General features: G+C 42.3%; 1 long non-coding RNA gene and 1 pseudogene across 1 annotated transcript; both read left to right on the top strand.

Moving 5' to 3' along the window:
• Window positions 1–3,338: 3,338 nt before the first annotated feature.
• LOC138992354 (small ribosomal subunit protein uS19 pseudogene) lies at window positions 3,339–3,791 on the top strand (annotated as a pseudogene).
• An 8,320-nt stretch (window positions 3,792–12,111) lies between these two features.
• LOC139022317 (uncharacterized) lies at window positions 12,112–21,094 on the top strand. Its single transcript, XR_011473674.1, has 3 exons — window positions 12,112–12,211; window positions 12,867–12,931; window positions 21,000–21,094. It is a non-coding gene; the product is annotated as an uncharacterized lncRNA (long non-coding RNA).
• The last annotated feature ends 616 nt before the right edge of the window (window positions 21,095–21,710 follow it).

Below are 21,710 nucleotides of genomic sequence, written 5' to 3'. Positions count from 1 at the left end.
TGTTATTGTTAAATAAACTCCCGATTCCTCTTAATCAAACTTAAGCTTTATGCCTGAGAACACATGCATGGTGTTTTTGCGTGGGTTGCATAGTCTTCAACATTGAGAAATAGTATCAGGCAACAGTTATTACTACATGCTTTGATATTGGTGAAATGCATGCCACAGGCCAGGGGAGATTGGCCCTGCCCATGCTCCCTAGTAAGCCAGAAGAGTCTCTGCCCACCAGAATGGTCCTTATCCAATAACCAGGAATACGGAAATCTAAGGTCAAGATAACTCTGAGACAAAATTCAGATTTCCCCAATGGGATCGGGCTAGAGATACCCATAGAGTTTTGCTTGAAATCTTACCCCTACTGAGTTTCTTCTTATTTCCATTATCTATTGCTGCTTAACACACTACCCTAAAATCAGTTATCTATTGTGTAAAAAACTCCTGCAAACTTCAATTATCTATTGCTGCATAATAAACTACCCCAATGCTTAAAACAGTGATTGCGAGGTGTGTTTTTTTGTTTGTTTGTTTTGCCCTGGCCAGTGTGGCTTAATTGGAGCATTATCCTATATACCAAAAGGTGGTGGGTTCAATTCTCTGTTAGGAAAACAGCAAAAACAAAACCAGTGACTATTTTATTTGCTCATCGTTTTCCTGGTCAGGAATTCAGACAAGGCCTGATAGGCATGTGTGTCCCTGATGTTTGGGGACCTCAGCTGGGATGGCTCCAGTGATTGGGGAACTGGCTGGGATGGCTTGACTGGTGTCATATGACGCTGTTCTCTGGGTTCCTCAGTTCTCCCTGTGACCTCTCCTAGTCACTAGCTTGGATTTCTTCACAGCTTGGTGATCTCAGGGTGGCTGAGTTTCTTACATGGCAGCCAGCTACCCTTAAGGACAAGAAGAAGCTGCTAGACCCCATAAAAGATATGCCTGGCATTGTCTCAGCACCATTTCCACCTATCTATTGTCCAAGGCAGGTTAGAAGGCCAATTCTGACAAGGGGAGGATGGATTGCATCTTGGCCAGTGGAGTGTCATGTGCAAACAGAAAGGGAAGGAATGGAAAGCAGCCACTTTGGGAGACCAGCTATCATACTCACCCCCACAACCACTTCCTTACCCCATACTCACCCCCACTCGGCCTACTCCCTCACAGGTTTCTCCTGTGAGAACTAATTGAAACCACTTGTACCTGAACACTCATTCACCATCCGCCTCGGGGGAACCTGACCTAAGACACAGGTTATCCCAATCCAAAGGTTCCAGCCTCTTCTTCCAAGGATGGTTACTACCACGGGCCAAACCCAGTCTCCATCCTGACGCTTGCAAAACCCTCAGGGAAAGCAGTGTAGCTCTAAGTCAGGGGACCTCAATTTTGCCTGCTCATCATAAATACCTAGGAACTTTTTTAAAAAAAAAATTGTCCAGGTCTCTTACAAAACCCAGAGATTCTGAATTAATTGGATGGATGGGACCCACACATGGGTATTTTGGGTTGTTTGCTTTTTTTTATTTCCCCTAGAATTTCTAATGTGCAGCTCAGGCAGAGAACCACTGTTCTAAGTAGTTCAAGCTACGTATGTTCACAGTGAGTGTATGTGGAAAGAGGTGTCCTGTGAAGAAGAGAAAAAAATAATAACCCTTGATCAAATCACCTCTTGCCTTAGAAACAAAAATCTTATCACTGCCATCAAATAAAGTTGGTTGCTAATCTACTTTCCAAATCCAGTTGCTCTGTGTTCCAGTCTAGGAGTGGCGTGGGCCGCTGTACATGTCTTGGCTGAATGAAAGTCACATATACATACTCTCCTAGTTTTGAAAAACAAATTAGTTAACATGGACCCTTTGCCTTATGGCCTATAGCAGTGATGGCGAACCTATGACACGCGTGTCAGAGGTGACATGCAAACTCATTTTTTTGGTTGATTTTTCTTTGTTAAATGGCATTTAAATATATAAAATAAATATCAAAAATATGTCTTTGTTTGACTATGGTTGCACATATCAAAAAATTTCTATATGTGACACGGCACCAGAGTTAAGTTAGTGTTTTTCGAAATGCTGACACGCCAAGCTCAAAAGGTTCGCCATCACTGGCCTATGCTATAGTCCCTATGGCACAGAAAATGTGATTCCTAATCCCACTCATGCTTTATCAACATGGTACTACCTAGATTTTTTTCTCTTGAGGGACAAAATCAATCTTAGCTATATCAGTGCCTGAGTTAGAAAAAAACCATGTCTTCCAATGCCATTTATTAAGCTTCTAGGGTGATATCTGCCTATTAAATTTCCATAGTCTAATAGATATTGCAGAGTAAAAAGTATCAGCAGTCACTTCTCCTGGCTAATTCCACAATAAATGGGACAGTTCTCTTTTTTCTTTTCTTGCTGAACCTGTTGCTCCTTAAATGATACAGAGGAGACACTGTCTTTCCTGTGGTTATATTTTCTTCTTAAACTTTTATCCTTATTCCTAATTCTCAATTTGGTTGCTATCATCACTGGCTTTTATCCTAGAAAACTTTGCTTTTTTAATCAGCAAGATAGAGATCAATGCAATACAAAATATGTGCTAACACAGAACTGTATTCTGCTGTTCCATGCATGGGTGCCAAGTGTAACAATCACCTACTAACACTGTCGGGAAGAAACTTGAACTCATCCCAGAACTTGAGCTTCCTCTTTCATGGGAAGCAGCAATCCTGAAATAATCGCACTTCAACCTGGCACTTCCCTTTTTCCCCAGGAATTTTAACATCTATGAAATGAGATGGCGTACCATTGTTAAAGTTTAATTGGCTTTTTTTTTTTCTTTCATAGTCGTACAAAAAGTAATAGTGCACCTTAAAACTGATACAGTCTTAGTTTAGATGAAATATGGCAATCCATATTTCATGTAGCCCATTATGGACCCTTCCTGGAATGAACAGCTATCCCCAAAGCGTAGTGTGCTACTTGCAGGCATGTGTAGACGCATACAAGGTGCTCCCCCCCAAAAATGTATACACACACTTGGAATAATTATAAAGGCAGTGTTAATTAAACTACACTTCCTTCTCAAAGTTGAGCTATCCGCTGTTAAAGTGTGTCATCATAAGAGGGATGCAGAAGGCTCAGAGTCAGAGAGAGAGGATGGAGGCATAGGCCAGGGAGGAGAGAATGTGGTGCCGCCGGCCTTAAGGAAGGAAGAAGGGTCTGTGAGTCACGGAACACGCAGCCTCTATTCTAGACTCGAAAAAAGGCAAACAAGCAGCTTCTCCCCCGAAAGCCTCCAGAAGAAACGCAAGCCACTGGTCTAAAATCACACCTTGAGGCCCTTTCCCAAGAACCGACGGGATGGCGGAAGTGGAGCAGAAGGAAACGGGGCCCTTCCTCAGGTTCACCTACCTCGGCGTGGATCTCATGGATCTCGATCAACTGCTTGACATGTCTGACGAGCAGCCGATGCAGCTGTACAGTGCCTGGCGGCGGCGGCAGCAGCAGCTGAACTGGGGTCTGCAAAGGAAGCAGCACTCGCTGCTGAAGCGCCTGCGCAAAGCCAAGAAGGAGGCTCCGCCCATAGAGAAGCCCGAGGTGATTTAGACACACCTGCAGGACATGATCATCCTGCCGGAGATGATGGGCAGCATGGTGGGCGTGTACCACGGCAACACATTCAACCAGGTGGAAATCAAGCCCGAGATGATGGGCCACTATCTGGGTGAGTTCTCCATCACCTACAAGCCAGGGGAGCACGGCAGGCCTGGCATCGGAGCCACCCACTCCTCCCGCTTCATCCCTCTCAAGTAGTTAATAAAAGCACAGACTTGCCTAAAATAATAATAATAATAATATCACACCTTGATTTTAGACCAATGGTATCCATCCAGAATTGCAAGATAGTGATTTGTGTGATTTTAAACCACTGAGGTCATGATCACATGTTATAGCAGCAATAGAAAATTCATACAGTGGGGTTTTAAATTATCCTTCTTACCACAGAGCCAAAATTCTCAGAGCAGTGACCTATGCGAGACCCAGGGGAGCAGGCCTTGCTGGAGCCTGAGAACCAGCACACTGATTTTCCTGTTTCCCTAAAGCAGCTGGGGTTGACTGACTGTGACCCTGATTCTTAAACAGCAGATGCCGAGGTCTCTGGGCCCATTCCAGGAGATGTGCTACATTTTGCAACCAAATGATAGGACTCACCAACTCTGCACATCTCCTCTTAAAACTTGCTTGTGTTTGAAAGCGTGCTTGCTTGCTCCCAGGATGTGTATAAGGTTCTGTGAGAGTTTACAGGAAAGCTTATTCACAAAAAAGCTTAGTCACTTCACAAAAGTGTCCCCCAAAAAAAGATAAAAGAAGGTGTGGCTCTTGCCCTGGCCCATGTGGCTCAGTTGGTTGGAGTGTCATCCAGTGCCCCGAAAGGTGGCAGGTTTGATTCCTGGTCAGGGCACATACTCGGGTTTTGGGTTCCGTCCCCATTTGGGGCATGTAAGGGAGGCATCTGATCAATATTTCTCTCTCCTTTACTCTCTCTAAAGTCAATAAAAAATATATCCTCACATTAAGATTTTAAAAAAACTTAAAGAAGGATAATCTGTCCTACATGAGATGGTGAAAGGGACTAACCTGTCCATGCTTAGAAGTCTCCTGTGTTCTTAGACTGTGTTCTTAGACCAGTGGTTCTCAACCTTGGCTGCACATTAGAATCACCTGAGAATCTTTTTAAAATCCAGATTTCTGGGCCTCATCCTCCGGAAATTCTGTTTCTTTGTTACTAATATTGTGGCCTCACCCCATAACAAAGAAACAGAATTTCCGGAGGATGAGGCCCAGAAATCAGGATTTTAAAAAGATTCCCAGGTGATTCTAATGTGCAGCCAAGGTTGAGAACCACTGTCTTAGACTGTAGGCACTGCCTTTCACTGTCCCATTCATTGTCTCTAGTCTCTTGCCCCACCCCTTCCCGGGTCAATCATCCCTAAAAGGTCATCCTATGCCAGTTCTTAAGCTTTGGGAGTCTTTGGTTGATTTTCACCATCAGGAAGAGGGTGGACACTTGGGGGGTGAGATGCCTGACAGCATCTGATAAGTCTCAGCCCTATACTCCCCTTCTCCAGCCCGTTCTCTCCTCCCAGGGCAGAAAGCTGCAGACTACACTTCCCAGACCTGCCTTCCCCCTGGCTTCCAGTCAGGTGCTAGCGATGGAGGCCTGGCAGGAGCCGGGAAGATGAGAGAAAGGAGGAAGCCTTTTCTCTGTCACTTTGTCTGTGCTCTTGCCGAGGGGGCCACCGCAATGAAGGAGCGGCCTGGAGGCAGCAGTAGCTGTGGGCTGGTGCTGGCTTCTGGGTTTCTGCCAAGTCTGCCAACGCGGTTCTGACAACAGCACATTGTGCACTCTGAGTAACATTATTTTCTCCTCCTTCTCCCTGATCCGGAGGTGGCAGACGCTTCCGGCAGTTAATGATCTTTGAGAAATCTTACCTTCCCGATTTTTCTCCTCCACTTCTAACGCCTTCGCAACCCGCTCCCTCTTTGAACACCTACGGCCGTTTCTGTTTTCCTGACTAAGATGCAGACTGATAAAACCCGAACTTTTCCCGTTTATTAGCAGGGAGTAAGTGAAACCCTTTATCTACTTCACTATCCTGGGTTTAATGGACCTATTTCATTGGGATCAAAGGAATCAAAGTAGGATCCTGCCCCAGAAAGGGGAGGTGGCTGGAATTTGGCAACACATGTCTAACCAGACTGGAAGCCACTGTTCCTTCTTAGATACTCATGGTCCTTCGGTTGCTTTGCCGAGGCATAGCCCCGAGGTGAGGTTTCAAGCAACAGTGGCTTTCTATAGGAGTGCTACTAGGAGAGCCTATAAGAGAGGAGGTGCCCTAACTAGTTTGGCTCACTGGATAGAGCGTCAGCCTGCGGACTGAAGGGTCCCAGGTTCGATTCCGGTCAAGGGCATGTACCTTGGTTGCGGGCACATCCCCAGTAGGGGGTGTGCAGGAGGCAGCTGATGGATGTTTCTAACTCTCTATCCCTCTCCTTTCCTTTCTGTAAAAAATCAATAAAATATATATTTTTTTTTTTTTTTAAAAAAAGAGAGAGAGGAAGTAAGCAGGAACTGCAGGTAAAGTCTCAGAGGCCACTCCAGCCTGATGCCCCGGGGCGCTCTGCAGTGTAATCTATGCCTTAGGGCTTTCATAATGATTGCACCCATTAGTCATTTCCTAAGTGCTGCAGGAAGAGGCCTTAACTCCCAGCAATTTGACTGGCTCTATAGCCTAAGAACAGGCCTCTAAAGAAGACTTGCCGGTGTGAACCTTTGGGAACAAAAATACCCTGAAGCTGGAGGAAAGCACCCAGAAAAAAAGGTCAAAGGAGCCCAAGGGGATGTGACCAGAGCACTGACTGGGCCCCTCTGATTGTGACTCTTCTTGTATCTGACTATGAAAAGACCCTCAGAGAGGGATGGCCAATGCTTCCCCTCTGCCTCCCAAATTTCATGCCAGGTCCTCCCTTGGCCAACTCTAAGCAACAACCAGAGAGGGAAGGGGATTCTGGGAAATATAGTTCCCAGCTTAACCAAGCTAATAATAAAACAATCCAGATACGGGATTAGGCCTGGCTGTTTCAGTAAAGTGTCACAAAATCCCAGGCTTCCTTTTGCTACAAGGTCCACAGTCACTGTCAGTGAAAGCCCCAGCAGTACCAGGAAGAACTGTCAACACAACTCCTCTGTGTGGTCCCTATAGTGTGTTCAATGAAATGGCAGGAGATGTTCTTCAGGTGGAGGATAGGGTTCCATGCAGCAGCCCAGCCCAGCCCAGCCTAGGTCCTGACCCCAGCCCTGAAAGGGATTCGGCCAATTGTACACCTCTCCACGTGGCAACCCAGTTCTGGTCCTCTCACCTTAGCACCCCCATCCTCAGCTTCCTGCAGCCTTTCATCTCAATTTTTATGTGCTTATTTGGGAAATCAAAAATACTGCTCACAGATGATTTTTATTTGCTTTCATGTAAATTTAGAGGCCTTGTGGTGTTGCAGCTGAAGACATGGCCTCTGCAGCCAGATTTTCTGGGTTCAAGTATTGGGTCCATCACTTACTAGCTGTATATCCTTAACCTAGTTACTTAATCTCTCTGCCTCAATTTCCTCATTTGTAAAATAGTAATAGTGTCACCTCCTTTCTTATAGAGTTTTTGAGAGGATTAAAGAAGTTTATAGGTGTCAGTCACTTAGAATTTGTATGAATAACAACCTCATTGAACTTCACTGATGATAAGTCAACTTTATTTAATGATTATATCTTTTTCTTATCTAGTCTACTAACACATTACCCAGTAGGATTTGCTTTGGGACAAATTAGCATCATCATGTGCAAGAAAATATTAAAAGCGCACAATATTTTCAAAACATTCTTATTTCTACTTGTCACTATTTCAGAATGGCCTCCCCCAAATTTGGAAGTTTTTATCATGCATAGAATATTGTCTTACAATACAATCTTTAGGGAAATTTTTCTAATAAAAAAGTGTGATTATAGAAAGGTTAAAGGCAGACTATGAGGCATTTGAAGTCTTATTCTATTAATAGCTGGCAAATTTCACCAACTATTTGCCTAAGGAGTGAGAGCCTAGACCCATAAGGATTGTTTGAAAGTATTGGGTTTCATTTGAAAATCTCAGCCAGAATATAAAGGTATCCTCTCTGAGACATATAAATCACCTAGAGTTCCTTGTGCTCAATCTCAAATAAGTATGTGGCATTCTCTAATGATCCGATATGATGAATCATCACTGGTCAAAATTCTCCCTCTGAAACCAGTGGTTCTCAACCTTGGTTGCACATTAGAATCACCTGGAAATCTTTTTAAAATCTTTTTAAAATTCTTTTTTATGGGGTGGGGCCACAACATTAGTAACAAAGAAACAGAATTTCTGGAGGATAAAGCCCAGAAATCAGTATTTTAAAAAGATTCCCAGGTGATTCTAATGTGCAGCCAAGGTTGAGAACCACTGCTCTGAAACATTCAGTGCTGGTGGGATTGCAAACTTGGTACAACCTCTTTAGAGGACAATTTGGAAATGTCTGTGAACACTTTCAGTGCTTAAACCCAGTAGTCTGCTGTTAAGTGTTCATCCTACATAATAAAAGGGTAATATGCAAATTGACCCTAACGGCAGAACGACCAGAATGATCACTCGATCGGTCACTATGAGGCGCACTGACCATCTCTCTGTCCCTTTCGTTGGCCGGCAGGCTCCCATTGCCCAATGGCAAATGGAGAACCAGGGGTGGGTGGTGGGGAACGTGGGTGGCACCAGGCCAAGGCCCCTGCCCTGCCGTTTGCCCCACACACAGAGGGCGACCCACAGCTGGGGCAGGGCTGGCGAGAGGGTGGGAATGGCCAACCTCTCGGTTCTTTCCCCCTACCAGCAGGCTCCGATCACCTGATGTCGAACAGGGAACCGAGGATGGGTGGCAGTGGGGGGGATGGGGCCAGCTGCCAGCAGCAGGGGAAGATGGCCCGGATCACAGACCAGGCCTAGGGACTGTATCCATGCACGAATTTTGTGCACCGGGCCTCTAGTTATACAATATAGAATTTGAATGATCTTTGTCCCAGGTTTCTGGGACAACCTCTACTAATAAACACTTAGAATTTTCTGAATGATAGAAGTCCTTTGTTTTCCATGGTGGGCTCCTGGGATCCTACCTGAGTTTCTTAATGAAGCAACTCATGGTGGACTCCTAGAAAGTTTTAAAATGGGGGCTGGCCAAGCCAGAAAGACCAACCTTGTGATTAGAGGGCTGGGGCTCTGGCCACCTGATACCAGCCCAACCTCCTGACCTCTGGGGAAGGTATAGGGCTGGAGATTGAGTTCAATCACATGGCCAGTGGTTCAATCAACCATGCCTACAGAATGTCTACACTTGAAGCTCCAATGGGCTTCCTGGTTGGTGAACACATTGGTGTGCCATAAAGGTGATGTGTCCTGAAACCACAGGGAGGAGACACCGAAACTCCACATTCAGGACCCTGCCAGACCTTACCTATTTGCATTTTTCATAATAAAACTGTAATAAGTGTAGTGCTTTCCTAAATTCTGTGAATCCTTCTAGTGAATTACGGAACCTGAAGAGGTCATGGGAATGCCCAAGTTTGTAGTGAGTCAGTCAGAAGTGTGGGTGGCCTGGGAACTCTTGGACTTGAGGCTGGCATCTAAAGTGAGGGCATCTGTGCCTTAAACTTGTGGAATTTTGCACTAACTCTAGGTAGTGTCAGTATTGCAGTGTTGAACAATCAACTCTCCAGGAGATAGAGAGAAAGTCCTATTTTGTAATGGTTGCAGATTTCCATGATGGCAATACTCTCACTATGGCCAGTTTCAAGTTACAACATGATGTCATTGATCGTGGAGTTGAGAAGAGATGCACTTGATCTGCTCCTCATGGGCCTATGTAAGTTGACTCCAGCACACTACTGCTACATCTTGTGACTAAGCAATTCCATTTCTCAAAATCTATTCCACAGATAGGCTACCACATTTTTTTCTTTCTCAAATAAGTACAGAAATGTACATTGATGCATTGTTTATATTCAGAAAAGATGAAAAACAAGCTACAGGCCCACCAATAAGCTCAAACAAATCAGAGTGCATGAATAAAATGAAATGCTAGGCAGGCTTTAGAAAGCATGAGGCCAATCTATACTGATGTGAAATAATTTGCAAGATATATTAAGTGAAAAAAGGAAGAGGCAGAGCAGTCTGCAGTTTGCTACCATTTGGTATTACATGAAGGGGGATGTGTTTTGACTTGGGTTCATGTATAGACTTTCTTGGGAAGGAATACACACAGAAAACTAGTAAGAGAGGTAGCCTCCGGGAAGGATGATTAGGAGATTTGAGTAAGACACCACTTTTACCTAATCCTTTTTGAATTGTTTGCATTTTTTCTAGTATCTAAGAATTAAAGCAACAGGCAATGATAGAAAGTAGGGTAATAGAAACGAATAACTGAATGAATAGATGAGTGAGCCCTCTGGACAAAGTGACTTTTGCTCTTTTATCATAATCAATGCACTTCTCACCAATTTCTGTGCACAACTCTTCCTAAAGTCTGATTCAGGAAGAAGGTGGCTGCAGGGCATTTTCTCTAACAGTGAGGTCAGATGGTGAAAGGCCTGTAGGAGCCAGGTAAGCGCCATGAATGCAGGAAGTTGTCCAGGTGAGATCATGCTGACCTGAAGGGCTCCCATCAAACATGAATGGAGCGAAGCCATGACTCATCTGCAGCAGCTGCTGTCCTGCAGAAATGTGGGCCTGGCGTTGCCAGATCTTTTGATTTTCAAGAAAATTCAGAAATCCAAAATAGTATGTAAAATTTCTTCACCTGATTAAAGTAAGTAACTAATACAAATCTTCTGACAACATAACGTGGGCAAAAACAACAATAATATAACTTTATAATTTTTTAAGAGGATGGCTGTTTTTAATCAATGAAATTCAGAAACTTACTTTAAGCTGAGCTTAGATGAGTAGCAAATATTTGGATTTGGTGTTCTAAGGAAAAGGATTTATTATCTTCACCCCAAGTCCAAGACAATTAAATGTGATAGTATTTGTAAAGATAGTGTCTTAGTTTGTTTAGACTGCTATAACAAAATCCCACAGACTGGGTAGCTTATAAATAACAGAAATTTATTTCTTATAAATTTATTCCTGAAAGTTGGGAAGTCCAAGATCATGGTCACATCCTGTGGTGATGGCACCCTTTCCAGTTCATAGCCTGGTTCATGCCTTCTCTTTGTGTCCTCACACCATGAAAGGGGCTAGGAATTTCTCCATAGCCTATTTTAAAAGGGCACTAATGCCAGTCATGAGGGCTCCACCTTCATGGCTTAAGCACCTCCCAAAGGCCCCACCTCCTAATACTACCATCTTTGGGGTTAGGATTTCAACATGTGAATTGGAAGAGTGGGGACACAAACATTCAGACTACAGCAGTCAATTAAAAAAACCTAATTCTCTTGACAGTATGTGTTGATTAATAGATTTTAAATGCTATGAGAAGTCTGTCACACCCACTCAAAAGTGAGGGGTGGGAGTGTGCAAAAAAAGAGTCAAGGTGGGAGAAAGCGATATAAAGGTGGTATCCAGGTAAACACGGGGAGGAACCCAGCGAGGGGAACCCAGCGAGGGGAACCCAGCAGGGGGAAGGTGAAAGCAGAGGGCTGCAGTACTGATGGACCTCAGGAGGACAGCAAAGAGGCCAAAGATGGGAAGTCCAACCATTATAAGGTAGTTTTTTTTTCTTATTTATTGATCCATCTTTCTGAATCCCCTGTGTTCCCATCCTATTGATTAGAATTTTCTGAGTCCATCAGTATCCAAATTATGACTGATTTATGCCCACTGACTTAGGTTCTCCCATCACCCTGTTGGCTGAATATATGCTGATTTCCTGTTGCTCTAGCTTTTTAAAAATCTCAGCTGTAAGCATAACCATGTTTCTATGCAATCTTAGACCCATAGTATTAAGCAAGTCCAAATGAAGTGAGAGTAATGGCGGTGCAGAGGGAGAGAAAATAGTGGCAGTAATAATAATGATGACAATGGCAGCATTTGTTATGGGCCAAAGGGTTTTGTGAGAGACAACCAGAAATTTCACCCTATTTCTACATATAGCTTTAAGCCCAACATCTCTTGGAATGTACCCTCGTCTGAGTAGGTCCATGTATAACTTCTCAGAGTCCAGCCATGATAAATTTAAATATTTCCAATCCACCATACTCAATAGAACAATATAGAAAGGAAATAAGGTAACTACAGTAGACTCCTTTGGGATAAAAGCAAATAGAACAACCAGAACAACTAGTCCTTGGCATATTCTATATCTAGCCAGAGAGGACTGGCAGGAACTCCTGTCCTTGGCAATGAAGTAATGTCCTTGGTCAGTCAATCTGGCTGACCCTGGTTTTGTGAACAGAAAGAACTTTGCATAGCAAGGTTATATCCTGTTTCTTCTCATAAGAGCCAGCTTGGGTTACACTTGGTCCCATTGTTTCAGGACTTGACTGAAAGCTGTAAGAATGAGCCAACACTATGACATTTTTCTACTTAAGTCAAGGCTAAAGTTCCATATTATTGTCTCCTCTCTACAGAGAAGAAAATTAAGACTCAGAAAAACTAAATAACTAAACTAGAGGCAGAGCACAGGTATGTGTGAGTTTATTCTACTCCAAAATTATTCTTCTTTCACTTTATTTCATCTTTTATAACTTTTTTTTTCCTATTTACAGAAGTAAGTAGTACATAAGGATGGTGGAAAAAGTGGAATATACAAAAATGTGCTTTGTATTTCTTTCAAGTCTCACTCTCTTTTATTATTACATGCACACAAAAACACACACAGTATTTCATCAGGATTAGTCATTATATATTCTTTCCACTTCTCTACAAAGGTATAGCATTCTCACCATGAGGCAAGAAAAACAGCCCCAAGAACTCCAGGTTTCCAACAGTTTATTGCTTAGGCAAGAGCATCCTAAAATTACCTCAAATGGGCTTATATTTCACCATGTTAATTTTCATATAGCCCATTACAATGAATAATACAAACACTAGACTGAGATTTTTTAAATATTTCTCTTTCATGCCTGATTTCAGAACTGGTGCTTGGGAATAACGAATATCAAATTTAACTAAAGTAAGAACAATCCTAGCCACCAAGGAGATGGTGAAGAAAACTAAATTAAGGACCAATATCCATCTATTCATTTATCATTCAACATATAATTTTGAGCACCTTTTATGTGCCACACATTGTTTTGGATACAATACTATGTCAAATAATAAATTTCTCTGCTCTCAGGGAATTTACACTCAAGGAAGGAGAAACGACAATACACAAATAAATGGAGAAAATGTCAGGTGGTGGTAAGTACTATGGAGAAAATAAAGCAGAATTAGGGGAATGGGAAATGTTGAGGAATGAAGTGCTGCTCTTTTCTGAAGTATATTAGTCTGCTGAGCTGTCATAATAACATACCATAGACAGGTTGGCTTAATCAACAGAATTTATTTTCTCACAGTTCTGGAAGCTAAAAGTCCAGATCAAGATACCAGCTCATTCAGTTTCTGATGAGAGCTCTCTTCCTGGCTTGCATACAGCCACCTTTTCTCTGTCCTCACATGATCTTTTTGGCGTCTCTTTGTATACGGACACTAATCCTACCGGATCAGAGGCCCACTTTTATGACCTTACTTAACCGTAATCATTCTTTACTCCAAATACAGCCACAATGGGGGTTAGGGCTTCAACATATGAATTGGGGGGCCTTCTGGGGAACACACATGTGCATACATTTAGCCCACAGGATAGTCAGAAAAGGCATATTTGATAAGATGTGGTAGCTAGCTTTTAAGATGGCCTTCAGTGGCCCTCAGCCTAACATTGATGCCCTTCTGTAGTCTTCTCCCGCAGTAAGTCAGGGCTGATCTCTGAACAGTAGAACACAGCGGAGAGTAAGGTCTGTGACTTTTGAGGCTGGGTCATAGAAGGCCCTGAAGCTTCCACTCTGCTTTCTTGGATCACTCACCCTGAGGCAAGCCAGCCATCATGTCAAGAGGACACTCGAGCAGCCTTGAGAGAGGCCCATGTGGAGAGGAAGTCAGACTACCCACCAACAGCACTAATCTGTCAGAAATATGAGTGAACCGCCTTGAAAGTGTAATCTCCAGCCTTCAGATGACTTTCACTCCAGCTTATTCCAACCCCATGTGGAACACTTAGCTAGAACCACTCAGCTAAGCTTGTTTCAAATTTCTGGCCTATTCAAAAGGTCAGGTAATAAATGTTTGTGGTTTTAAGCTACTACATTTTAGAGTAATGTTTTATGCAGCAAGAGATAAGTTAGTACATAAGGTAATATCAACAGATCTAAAGGAAGTAATCAAGAAAAAGCCTTTCAGCCAGAAAAAAAAACAAGTGCCAAAGACATTAAATTACAACATGTGTGGCATGTTCAAGGAACAACCAGGAAGGCAATGTGCCAGGAAGAGAATGAGCAAGGGCAAGAAGAGTAAGAGGTTGGTCAGAGAGGAAATATGGGTCAGGTATGGAGGGTCTTATGTGTCTTCAGCCTTATCAGGGTAACATGTAGACAGACATCCGCCCAGGAGGAGCATCCCATTTATTTAGATGACATATTCTGGTAGCTTTTGAATCTCATGTCATCAGATTATATCAAGCCACCTGGGTGATCTCAACAATTCTCATGCTTTTAACTATCATTTATATGTTTACAATTCCCATATTTATACTTCCAGTCTAGATCTCTCCCTTGAAATTCAGCATCTTATACCCAAAGGCCTAGTCAACATCTCCCCTTATCTAGTGGGTATCTCAAATTTACGGTGTCCAAAATAAGATTCCTGGTCTTCTCCAGCCTCACCCCTGCTCCCCCCCCCACACACAGTCTTTCCCATCTTGGAGAGTGAAAACCCATTCTTTCAGGTACTTAAGCCAAAAATCTTAGCATCAGCCTTTACCCTCCTCTTCCCTCCCACCCCACCCCCATATACCCATCCAAATTATCAGCAAAGTCTAATAACACTCCTTTTAAAATGTACCCAGAATCTAACGCTTCTCACCACTGTTCTCCATCTCATTCACTGTTCTCCAAGCCACTGTCATTTTTTAGTCTGGTTATGGTATAAGCCTTCTAACCAGTTTCTCTTTACCTTCTGTAGTCTATTGTCAGCTCATCAGCCATAGGGACATTTGTCAGATCATGTCATTTACCAGATCATGTCATTTGCCTTAAATCCCCCGGTGTCTCTCTATCTTGCTCAACATGAAAACCAAAATCCGCATGGGACAAGACCCTTCAGGATCTTACCCAATTATATTTCCAACCCCATCTCCAATGACTCTTCTTGTACTCATCTTCAACCACAATGGCCTTCCTGCTGTCCCAGAAACAAGCCAGATACACTTCTGCCTGAGAGCCCATGCTCTTGCTGTTTCTTTGAGCCAAGATTCACTCCATTACCTCCTTCCATAATGTGCTTAAATCTTACTTTGTCAGAAAAATCGTCCCTGACCACCCTGTAAAAATTGCAAGGCCCCTCCAGAATCCCTTAGCTCTTCCTTGCCTTATTTTTGTGCAGAGTTCTTATCACTGTTGGACATTATATTTTTTCATTATTTATTTGTTCTATTTATTTGTTTTTGTCTGTCTCATTCCACTAGAATATAAGCTCCTTGATAGTAAGGATTTTTGTCTGTTTTGCTCAATGCTGGATGCCCAGATTCTTTTTTTTTTAAAATATATTTTTATTGATTTCACAGAGGAAGGGAGAGGGAAAGAGGGAGAGAAACATCAATGATGAGAGAGATCGTTGATTGGCTGCCTCCTGCACACCCCACACTGGGGATCAAACTCACAACCCAGGCATGTGCCCTGACCAGGAATCGAACTGTGACCTCCTGGTTCATAGGTCAATGCTCAACCACTGAGCCACACCGGCTGGGCTGCCCAGATTCTTAGAATAGTGCTTGGCACATGGGAAAGCACCCAATAAACCCTTGTTGAATGATGAATAAGCCCCTTAGAGTGGATATAAGAGTCTCCACAACATGACAGAATGATAAAGCATGGTGGCTCACATGCTATGCAGAAGATAATGAGAACTTGAGTTGCTCTAAAGAATGAGGAAAAGAAAAGTAAAGGCAGGTTATAGAGAGAAGAGTCCAGCATGTCTGGGGGTACCTGGAAGGAGCCTGAGAGAAAGGTCTTCCCTTTGGGGTGGGCCCAAAACATTGGGCAAATCAGAGATATTTAAGGAGACTTTTAAACTAGTTTGCAGTGGGATATGAAGATGTAAACCTCCATCCTCCACCTTCTCTACAGAATGTCTGTGCAATTCTTTCCTTGGTACTGCTTATGGGTGGAGGGATTCAGGCTGGGGAAATAGAAGAGGATTGATGTCTGCATCCAGGCTGGTTTAGAGTCAGCATGTTCGGATGCAGAAGTCAAAGGCCAAGAGCACAGCTGACATCTGAGCTGCACATGCAATCTTGAGCCGTGCTGTCTGTTTCCTTGGCTGGCTTCTGTTCAAAGGCATGGTGATTTTTAACAAGGACTAGTGTTTTCAATTAATCAGACCCTGTTCACTGTGGTTCTGGTCCAACTCATCTTAGGGCAGCTGCTTGTCTACACATTTCCTCAATTCATGCTTATAATTATTATCAATAACCACCACATACAAAGAAACACACACAGAGTGCCAGACAGGATAGCCTGAAAAGACGTGACATCTGAGCTAAACAACTTAGTTTCTATTTTAATCATGTAGTCCTAAAAGCTTACTCTCCCACTTTTTTCCTAATAGGGTTAGCTTTTTAAAAGCAGGTACTAGCCCTTTAAAAATGCCTCTCCATGGAATTCCTCTCAAGTTCTTCTTTGGGAGTGCTGCAGGCAAAGAAATTTTCTCCAGGAACAACAAAGGTGGCCATTACGAGTGGAGAAGAGCAAGAAAACTAAAGTATGGAGATGAAAACCATGCTATTTTGTACTGTTAATATAAAATCATATTGAGATAGCACCGACAGTGATCGTTAAACCTGTTCACACAGACAGAAAAATATTTTGTAGGCTAAATTGCCATATTCACAAAAATTATATATATTTTCTTATCTACATCCTGCCTAGCTAACTGTTATCTGCCTTTATTTTATTCCCATTATATTCCACTGAGTGTTTAAAGTGTTCCATGGGCTAACAGAGCCATAATATTCCTTTTCCTCCTGGGCTTTTTGGGAGGGTCTGTTTGTCCTGAAACCCCAGCTTGTGAGCAGCCCTTTCTCACTTCTGCTTCTTGCCCGGCTTTCCCGATCACTGAACCCTCCACTTTGAAACTGTTATCTTCTCAGTTCCCCTCTCCAGGGGTATTTCTCACACTCTAGGTTCCCTGCAGGTAAAAGACATCCAGAACCTTTTCCAAATCTCTCTGATTTTGAAAGGCAATGTCATTTAATTCAAATACAAGTGATAAAAACAGCAAACAACCCCATTGTTACAAATGAGTGAATAAGAATAGGGATTAGGAATTATACCTATTAGGTAGAATTTAATAAAACTTTTTGAAACCAGATCAGAAAATCCCTGTTGGGGTATATGATGAGATGTGGGAAGAGCCTTCATGGGTGCAACACTGATTTTCTAGGTCACACTCTATTCATACCCCATGCGTAGTATCTAAGTCCTGTGTTTAAGAAAACAAACAAACATTTATTGATGTAGGGATGGACAAATAGGCCAAAAGAATAGGACAGATAGCTTAAAACAGACACATGCCTATAAGGACAATCTATAATAATAAAAGCCTAATATGCTAATAAGACCAGACAGCCAAATGACCTTCTGGATGGCCTTCCAGATGAACCCGGGGCTGTGAGGGCCAAGGCAAGCCACCACAGCTGCCAGGACCGAGCCCCTTGCACAAATTTTGTGCACCAGGCCTCTATTTGATGTATAACAGAGGTGGCTCTTCACAGCAGTAGAGAAAGACAGTCATTGAATAAATGGTGCCAGTTGGTTTTCCAGGTGGGAAACTTAAAGTTGAATACCTCTCTTACAACATATAGAATACATTTAGAAAAGAACATCTTTATGACCCAAAGTCTTAAGGGGCAGAAAGATTTCTTAAGCAAAGCACAAAAAATACAAACCTTATAGGAGGAGATTGACAGGTAAATTGTACTATTAAAACCATGAGCATGTTTTCATCAAATTACACCATTAAAAAGATGAAAAGGCAAGCCACAAACTGGGAATAAGTATCTGCAATAAGATAATCAACAAAGTATTAGTATCCTGGAAATACAACGAGCCCCATGAATGGTTAAGAAAGCAAACAAGCAGCCCAGTACTTGAAGTGGACAAAATATATGAACAACTACATCACCAAATATAACCAGTAACTATGACATAGTCAACAAATGTAAAAAAGAAAATAACAAAAAGGTGTAATACCAAGTGTTTGTAGAACAACAGGAACTCTCATTCACTGCTAATGGGAGAAAACAACTTGGCATTACCTGGGAAGGTTACATTGATGTCTATAGTCTAACTCAATTTTACTCCTAGATATAAATCCTAGAGAAACTTCTAAAAATAATAATACAAAATCAGATAGCTCTGTATAGTTTATGAAGCGCTAGTATTCATATATGTAGTCTATAATGTGAACCCATTTTTTAGTAGGGATTATTAATTCTACTTTTCACTGAGGTTTGGTTATCCTCTCAGGGTCTCACAATTGGTGACTGGCACTGACACCCCCAGGTGTAAATTCCTTCTTTTCCTTGTAACAGCCCCAGTGTCTGCCAGGGGATCACCCCTCCCCACTTTTATGGGGTTTAGATGAGGTTCCATCCAGACACAGTCTATCAAAGCACCACAGTGATTGGTTCATGGATAACGTGGGACCTAGGTCTATCCCATCAGAGTGAAACTTATGCCCACTGGGAAAAATTCTTGCCCTTTCACGGTGGTCAAGAGCCTGGGAGGAGATGAGACTAGAACTGCTTTAAACTGCCATTTGGAGTCTGAGAATGAGCCAGACAAGCAGAAGGTGGAGTTGAGAGATGAAAAGAAATTGTTTTGATGACATAGTTTACAGCAGTGAGATAACTAAGGCCAGATCTGCCTCTGAATATCCAGGTTACATAAACAATAAACTTCCTGCCCTGACCGGTTTGGCTCAGTGGATAGAACGTTGGCCTGCGGACTGAAAGGTCCCAGGTTCGATTCCGGTCAAGGGCATATACCTTGGTTGCGGGCACATCCCCAGTGGGGAGTGTGCAGGAGGCAGCTGATCGATGTTTCTCTCTCATCGATGTTTCTAACTTTCTATCCCTTTCCCTTCCTCTTTAAAAAAATCAATAAAATATATTTAAAAAAACAATAAACTTCCTTATGCATAAGTGATTTTGAGTTGCCCTTCCTGCAACTTAAAACCCAATGATTCTGGCTTTAAGTAGAGCCCCGGTATCCTAATGTTCACTGCTCAATATCTAGCAACATGTGGCTGGTGGTCTCCAATCCCAACATGAAAACAGTATTTTGCTTTTACTATGACAAAAATCTTTGGATTTTTTTCCCAAGCCTATTTATACAGAAAGATATTGCTCTCTTTTATTTCTAGGAGTATGTATCTAGTTTGTATCTTATCTAATTCAAGGTCAACAACTTCATAATTGAAGTAGTTTCTTTGTCAGAAATTCTCCTTAACATAGTCAAGGACAACATTCTATAATTATAGATAAATTCATCCAAACCACCAATAGTGTTTAAAGGTGATCAATGTAAGGGTATATATTTTAATGAAAGGGATTTAGACTATTTAGTTAAACCACACGACTGAAGCATGAGGGCACTGCAAATAAAATAACCAACAGTACAGAGTCCTAAGCAACATTCCCTCCCCACCCAGGAGAGTGGGAGATTGTCAGAACTGTCACTAGGATGTCCTTGTCTTCGGACAGAGGCTGGCAACACTCAGAGAGAGGACCCACCTTGCCAGCTGGAGTCAACAGACTAGAACTGAGGAGCTCTGGAAACCGTGCCCAAAATTGCAAGACCATGATTCCCAGGCTTAGTCTGACAAGTGTGAATGTCCTGACGAGGACAGTGAAACAGGGTGTTTGAAAGCAGGACTACCCAGGAGTTCCAGAGTGGTGATCACAAAGGTAGATCATAAAAGCCCTTCTTTCTCAGTCAGAACAAAGACCGCTGGATATCAAAGCCTGAGCATGAGCTGTCAACACTGCTGCCAACATCGCAAAGCATTCAAAGCTGGTCTTCAAAGCCTTCCATCACCTGTTTGCCTTCCCCCTCAGACCTTGTCCCTCTTCCCGCAGCCCAGTTGCTCTGTCTGTGGAAAGCCCCATAACGAGGCACTCAATTCAGACATACCCTCTGGGAAAGGGCTTAAAGCTCTAAAATTAAGTTTTCTCCTCTCCATTTCATTCATCAAAATTTCCGTCATACAATCATGAGCATGGAGCCAGTCAGTGCTAGGTTACAAGCCAAGCCATGCCACCTACAAACCAGTGAAACTGGGCAAGTTAGTTAACATTCCTAAGCATCAGTGTCCTCATCTGAAAAATGGGAATATAGACGTTAAAAGCCCTAAACAATATTAACCTCCCCACACTTTTCAAAAGTTCACTTTATGCCACTTCACTTTTTTTTTTTTTTTTTTTTTTTTTTCCGAAACACCTACATTAGTACCTATTTTCGGTAACGGAAAGAAATCTGAAAAGGATTTTCACTTTTATGAAAAGAGGCGAAAAGTGAAAATACTGTGTAGTGTCTGCTTTGCGGCAAGTTGTTAAAGAGCCAGTGTACATCCTGTGCAGCAAGTGGCCCTGTTAGGTTCCTTCTCTGGGAGCGACAATCAGCCGCTCAGCATCAAGCTCCATATCTTTGAACTGTGTGAGTGTCTGTGCTTTATCTCAGTTTATTTTGTGCATCTGTTAGCAAGATGGGTTCTCAGGTCACTGTTTCTTCACTTTGCACCATTTTGACTTATGAAAGGTTTCATAGGAATGCTCACCTTTTGGATGGGGGGGGGGGGGGGGAATCTGTAATAACATCCCCTAACTCAGTGTTGCTGAAAGAATTCAGTGAGATAAAGCGTGTAACGCAGTTTACCCAATGAATGGCCCCCAGGGAAAAGCCCAATAAACATCAGTAATTATTATTATTGCTACTACTAGAAATAATAGTAATAAAGATCAGGCTAATCAATAGGATCAACCATACTGTGAAAATGTATCTATTTTTGAAAAGGAGCTTAATTGCTGGTTGACACCTTTTTGGAAGTACCCATCCCCCATTTGCACATTGTAGCCACTGGTTTTGCCTGTGGGGCTTTCTGTAGAACGGGTCGTATATCTTTTACGGAAGTAAATTTCAATGTTCCTTTTTCACAGGACCCATTAACTCTGACATAAGAAACTCTTCATACGCAGCGCACAAGCAATGCAAAACCATGCACCAGCCCAAAGACGCGACACTAGCAATAGTCGAGAAGACCTTTTCCCTCTTTTCTTTGGTAATTTACTTTATGAATAAATTGTTTTTCTTTAAAGGTCACTTTGTTGTTTTAGAACACTTCACACCCAACACTATCCTTTTACTGAAGGGACTTGCACACAGGATAATTTAAGCAGTATTTCTAAGATTTCATCTATTACATTATAACAATTCTCCCAGAGAAAAAAAACATACTGTGATTAAATAAGGTGGTTTGCCTGAAAAGACAAGTTTGACCAAAAATCAAGACAATAAAAAACCTATTCTGTGTATATATCTTCTACCTGGGTAAGACATAATAGTTAATTACAAGTAATGTTTATGGAATACTTACTATATATGAGAGGCAATTTACACTAAGGGTTGAGTCCTGACAACTATTTTATGAGATAAGTTATTATTATCCTTATTCTTCAAATAAGAATATTAATGTTTAGGGATGGTAAGTAACCGAGCCAAAGTCACAAGAAGATGAGTAAGGACAAATGTAATTATCTTTCTCTCTGACCTAAGCTTGGTGCTCAAACTAGCTAGACCCAAACTCTTGATCACACCTCCAAAAGGAAATGTTGGAAAATTTAAATTAGGACAGCTTTGAAGACCTGCAT

The sequence above is a fragment of the Myotis yumanensis genome, unplaced genomic scaffold, assembly GCF_028538775.1.
Source record: "Myotis yumanensis isolate MYYU_CA2020_CCGP unplaced genomic scaffold, mMyoYum1.0.hap1 SCAF_14, whole genome shotgun sequence".
NCBI classification, from domain to species: domain Eukaryota; kingdom Metazoa; phylum Chordata; class Mammalia; order Chiroptera; family Vespertilionidae; genus Myotis; species Myotis yumanensis.
Note: the sequence above shows the minus strand (reverse complement) of the source record. Positions and strands in the feature narration are given on the sequence as shown.